At 48.5% G+C, this 6,334-nt stretch overlaps 1 pseudogene; it reads right to left on the bottom strand.

The window, feature by feature from the left end:
* Positions 1 to 5,509: 5,509 nt before the first annotated feature.
* Positions 5,510 to 5,634, bottom strand: LOC122939729 (annotated as a pseudogene).
* Positions 5,635 to 6,334: the final 700 nt, after the last annotated feature.

Here is a 6,334-nt window from a genome sequence, read left to right as displayed (position 1 = left end):
AGGCATGTATCTTGTCACAAATGTATTGGTTTTATGCACTACCACCCAATATGGGTTCGAATTTTCATTCACTTATATCCATCTAGGGTCTGTGGCACATTTCTCCTCCCTAGTAGGGGTGTTTGCGTCTTTCACTTATCTCTTTTACCCAAGTATTGGTGTATATTATTAATTTCTTTTTTCACGTTGCATGCATTTTTGCTCAACTAGTTTTGCTCTTGATGAACCATCACTTTATTCATGTGCATTTGCACTCACTCTTTTTTAATCAATGTTTTGTGTCACATTTTTTGGCTTGGGCTTTTCACTAGTTTTTTTTCCCCCTTTTTTCTTTCTCTTCATCGAATTGGAATTGATGTCCAAATGATGTACGTCACAGGGTATGAGATGTGTGTGCTATCATGAGCGCATTCATCCTACTTGCTGGTTTAATTCTGTGTCAATCATGCACTTTAGATTCTTAATCATGTTTCATTCTCGTCCCATCCTTTTTCATTCATGCGGCTTATTTTTGCTTTTTTTTTCTCTCCCATGTATTTAGTGGTTATATTATAATGTATTAATTGGTAACTATTATTACTTCGGTATTATTCTCTTATATTATTTATTATTACTGCTTTTGTCCTCAGTTTTATTATCATACCTTTTTTAATGTATACACTACTAGCAGAATCATTACATCCACCATGCGTCCGTTAAATTAATTATATACTATTTTCCATAATCATATATTATTCATGTATCTTATCGAACCATTGACCATGAGTCCATGTCATTTGGTTGTTATATTTATATAGTCGTCCAGCCGGTCCCCTGTAAGTCCTTCTATGTTTTTTTCATAGTTGGTCTGGTTGCCCTCATCTAATATGGCTGACGCGGCGCGCCTGTTCCACTGCGCATGCGCTGCTGTGTGCTGTGACGCCCTTCGCTCTGTGATGATGCGGATGGCATGCTGCGCGCGCGACCGCCTCTTCCGGACCGGGGGACGGGCACACACATGCTGGCGTTATGGCAGGGATACATGCGCCATATAACGAGCGGCGCCCGTTAATAGTTCATTTACAGGTGAGAGGGGATTGTGCATAGGTGGGGCTGGGCTCGATGATCAATTTTCCATCTATCCTATGCGTTGACTCATTGCGTCTAGAAATTTGAGCCAATCCATGGACATCTTTGTTATTTGCCATATATGATATGTTACCTATATATACCCAGTGTCAACACCATTGAAGCCACTTCCCTTGAGAAAGCAGAACGCAAAACACGTGTCGGGGAGTGGACTGGTGGTGCCTGTATGGTTTGAGGTCAAGGTTGTGGTCAGTATACATTGCAATATTGCTTTCACCGGTCTTTCTTTTCTCTATATGTCACTGATTACTGGTGACTAATATCAGTTTTACCTAGCTTTTGCTCTTTTCACACTGTATGACCATATACACTCTGTGTGCCATATTGTGGCACCAGTGGTATACACTGTTTTGGTGTGTATATATATTTTTTTTTTTCTCTGTTTTTTATTGACTAAATCAGTCACTACATCATTGTTGATTAATAGACGGATCCTTTTCATCAACTTTCGCTGCTGACCGCACTCTGCACTTGCACTTTATTTCCTGACCCGCCAATCATGCACCACCAGCCCCAGTGCTTTTTTTAATTGTGTTTTCAATCTTGTGTCATGTCAATCATGAGTATTTATGTGATTACAATAAAGTTGTGTATGTTTTCATTACATTTTGCGTTGGGATATTATTTCATATGATTTAGTGGGTATCCATATATCTTTTTTTGGTTGAGGTAATTTTTAGGATGTCTTGCAGATGGGTGGAAGACTTCAGGAACCACTTGACAACCAGATTGAACAAGTGCGCAGGGCGCATGGCTCAGCCCTCCTTGATGCAGCACCGACACCATGTTCTTCCCGAGGTTGCTCACCATGGTTCCGATTTTCAGTTGTCACGGAGAAAGCCAGGATTTGAATTCTTGTTGAAGGACGCAGAGCAGTTGGGGAGTGGGTAAAAACTCCCCACCGTATAGCATGGTTAAACGGGGAAGCAACTAGGCCAGAAACGGGATAAAGGAGCAGGTCCTCGCCCTGACTCCTAACCACATGAGCTGACGTGGATAGTAGGACGGCTTATACCCAGGAACCTAGGACCCTGGGTCGCCCCTGATAATCCCTCAAACAGAGAAAGGGCTGAGACAACTTGTTCATCCCAGACACAGATGAACAGAAGTCTCCACCAGCATAGCTGCAAGGAAAGGGACAGGCAGTGAACAGCTACTGAATCGGCAGGTAAGAGCCCAGAAACAACACGCTGCTGCGACAACAATGATGACTGGCGCTCCATGCGGACAGGATGCATGGTGGCCCCCAGGCAGAGCTGCACACTGACTTGTGGTTCCCCCTCCGAGGCACCCAGACACCCCCTTCCGGAGGCCACACGGATAGACAGGGGAATGTCTAGCAAACATGCTGGACAACAAACACCACCAGACATGTAACAACGACCAGATATATAACACCAACCCATACAAACAGCACCACACATAAAATAGGGTAGTAAAGGGAAGATGATATCAGGATGACATTTATGTTCCACTGGGCAGATGGAAAAAGCCGGTCAGGAGCAAAGCTCCAGCACCAACAAAGGCTGGAGGACAACTGACTCCATCCTACAGGCCATAGGCAAAATAAACCAAGTGGCCACACCCAGCCAGGTAGTTAACCCCTCCAGCACCAGACAGGGAAGAAACCAGGATATAAGTGCACACACATGCTGGCAACCAGCAATCAAGGCAAACATGTCACAGCGCATAGCAACAAGACCATGACACAGCCGTGACAGCAGTTCCTCCCCAGTGTGACTCAGTTCGCCCAGGCAAACAAGGTGCAGAACAGCGTGGCACCGCCATGCCCTGCACATGTGGTATAATGTTGGGGCACTGTGAATTACCCCTGCAGTGGAGGCTGAGGACAAGGTGGAGGATGAGGAGGCAGAGGCAGACATTGTCACAGGACCAACGGCGTGAGATCGTGGAGGCGGAAGCGGCATCGTCTGGCCAAGTTGCTGGTTTGGCTGGGCAGGAACCACATTTACACAGTGGGTCGTAGAGGACATATATTGTCCTTGATCGTACTTACAGATCCACACATTGGCGTTGCTATGCACTTTGGCAGACACTGACAGGCTCAAGGACTGGCCCACCTTCTGTTCTACATATGTGTGCACGGCTGGTACTGCCTTTTTGGCAAAGAAATTACGGCTTGAGACTCTCCACCTCGGCTCGGCACAAGCCATCAGTTCTCTGAAAGGTGCAGAGTCCACCACTTGGAAAGGGAGGGACTGCAGTATCAGCAACTTGACCAGGAGAACATTCAGCTTCTGCGCCATTGCATGAGTGCACGCATACTGTTGTCTCTTGGCAATCGCTTCAGTAATCGATTGCTGCTGGAATGACTGACTAGGAGGAGGAGGAGCAGGAGCATCAGGACCAGCAGATGATGGGAAGGACAGACAGCTTCCTTTGGCTGAGGTGGTGGAGCCTTGACTGCCTGAAATCGGGTGCGTGCCACTGGGTGATGCAGCGGTTGCTGCACCAGGCTGGACCACCACATTGGAGCCATGGTTCTCCAAGGCCACTTTATGGTGACACTGCATATGTTGACGCAGGGCCATGGTGCCAACATTGGCACCCTGGCAACGCTTCACCTTCTGCACAGATATTCTACATATGGCCATGTTCCCCTCCGCCGGCGACTTAACAAAAAACTGCCACAATGCAGAGTAGGTGATTTTACCACCAACACTCTGCAGTGACTGACTGCTATCGCTACTGCCTCCGTGAACCCCTGCACCACTACTTTCTGGGCAGGTGGTCTACCCCAGGCACGTTTGGCTCCCGACCTCCCACTGCTGCCACCCTGCTGACTCCCGGCTACGCTACCGACTTGCTGTTTAATCTAAAACATTAGGGGCGAGTGCCTGCTACTGATCTGAGCATTGAAAAAATTATGGGCGAGTGCCTGTTGCTTAGCTAACAATGAAAAAATTATGGGCGAGGGCCTGCTGGTGAGCTGACCCTCAAAAACATTATACGCCAGAGCCTGCAGGTGAGCTGACCTTCTAAAAGATTGTAGGTGAGGGCCTGCTTGTGAACTGACCCTCTAAAACATTATATGCGAGGGCCTGCAGGTGAGCTGACCCTCTAAAATATTACATGCGAGGGCCTGCAGGTGAGATAACCCTCTAAAAGATTGTAGGTGAGGGCCTGCTGGTGAGATGATCCTTTAAAATATTATGATTGAGGGCCTGCTGGTGACGTGACGCTCAAAAACATTATATGCGAGGGCCTGCCGGTGAGCTGACCCTCTAAAAGATTGTAGGTGAGGGCCTGCTGGTGAGCTGATCCTGTAAAACATTATGGTTGTGGGCCTGCTGGTGAGCTGACCCTCTAAAACATTAAATGCGAGGGCCTGGAGGTGAGCTGACCTTCTAAAAGATTGTAGGTGATAGACCATATTTCATTAGTAATCAATACAGAAATCCAGGTAATTCCAGAGTTTGCTTGCTTTTTCTGACAACTGTACATATCTTTTCTTCTGTATGGAGATTGATATGTGAACTCCAGTATGTGTCTTAAAAACATCATGATAGTGTAATCTCTCTCTAGCTTGTGGCCAAAAGACATAGAAGATTACTATCTTTCTATGCAGGTAAAGAGAGTGGTGGAAGTATCTTTTTTTTTTTTTTAAAGCCCAAAATCGTGCTCTCACCTCGTGCAACAAAATCGTGCAGCGTGCCACACAAAAAAGTGCACTAGGTCGCGGTCTATCGCAGGCCCTCTCCGAAGAGAAGAGCCCCCCACAAACCATTCCCAGTCCCTCCGGGGCCGTTAAGCTCCTGCAAGGGACCGGGACAAGTGGCAACCCTCAGCCGAAGCCAAGGGTTCGCCCATCTATGCTCCCGGCTTTCGCCTAGGCTGCCACCCAAGGCGTCAGCCAGGAGCTTCAACAAAGGTCTGGACTCTCCCCGAAGGGAGAGCCCAAGGGGTTTGGCAGGGGGGTGAGGAGCCAGATGGCCACACACACCCCCCCTAGACCTCAAGGAGGGGGTACCCGTTAGGGCGCCGCAACCCTTGAAAATCCTAGTGACACACAAACGTGGAAAAGTGCACACAGTGACATAAAAATAAATAAGTGAAATGTATGCCGTAAGGCCCGGACATTCGGCCGGAATTATAAAAAATTCCTCGTATCTTCAAGGCCGAAGCCGAGCAAATAGAGGTGTGTGCTAAAATTGTGTGAAAAAAAGTGCATGTGCAAATGTGCCATCACTCAATAGGCCGGACACCCGTGAGTTCAGGCACCCCCGGGACACCACCCCTGGGGCACTACCACTTTTGGGCTTTCAACACAACCCGCACCTCCTGGCTTCGATCCAGCAGAGCTCCTGGTCACTTCGCATAGGCCTCTGTGCAACCCATGCTCCATGACCCGGAGATGCTGTGTGGTTCTCCGTTCCGCTCAACAACCTTGGGCATACCAAGGTTGGAGTACAGCCTGGAGCGTAGCTCGACAGGACTGAAGAACAGATACTACACTTGATCTTAGCCAAAAGGCCGAGAAGCACCTCCAAGGCGTAAAGGGAAAGCTCAGGCTATGTGGCCAATTTGGAGACCCAGAAGTTGAATGGGGCAGACCCATCAGTCAGTACATGTAGGCGTGTGCACACATACTGCTCCACCATGTCGGTGAAATGCTGCCTCCTGCTTAGATGTTCCACATCAGCTGGTGGTGCTGGTTGTTGTGGCGTGCTGACAAATCTTTTCCACATTTCGGCCATGCTAACCCTCCCTTCTGAGGTGTTGAGCGGTGCCACAGCTGCGTTGGCAACTTCTTCCTCCTCCTCCTCCTCCTCCTTCTCTGCCTTGTGCTTCCACTGAGCCCCTGCTGTCATGTGGGAATGCCATCAGCAGCACGTCAACTAGCGTGCGCTTGTTCTCGCACATCTTCCGATCATGCTCCAGTGACGGAATTAAGGATGGCACGTTGTCCTTTTAGCAGGGATCCACAGGGTGGCCATCCAGTAATCAGCACTGGTTAGAATGCAACTCGGTGGTCGTTGCGCAGGCACTGCAGCATGTAGTCGCTCATGCGTGCCAGGCTGCCCAGAGGCAACAACAAGCTGTCCTCTGTGGGAGGTGTATCGTCTCTGTCTTCTGTATCCCCCCAGCCACGCTCCAGTGATGCCCATGAGCTGCTTTGGATGCCACCCTGCTGTGAACATGGTTCCTCCTCCTCATCATCCTCCTCATCCTCCAGAACTGTGTC

The sequence above is a fragment of the Bufo gargarizans genome, chromosome 5 (assembly GCF_014858855.1).
Source record: "Bufo gargarizans isolate SCDJY-AF-19 chromosome 5, ASM1485885v1, whole genome shotgun sequence".
In the NCBI taxonomy this organism is placed as follows: domain Eukaryota; kingdom Metazoa; phylum Chordata; class Amphibia; order Anura; family Bufonidae; genus Bufo; species Bufo gargarizans.
Note: the sequence above shows the minus strand (reverse complement) of the source record. Positions and strands in the feature narration are given on the sequence as shown.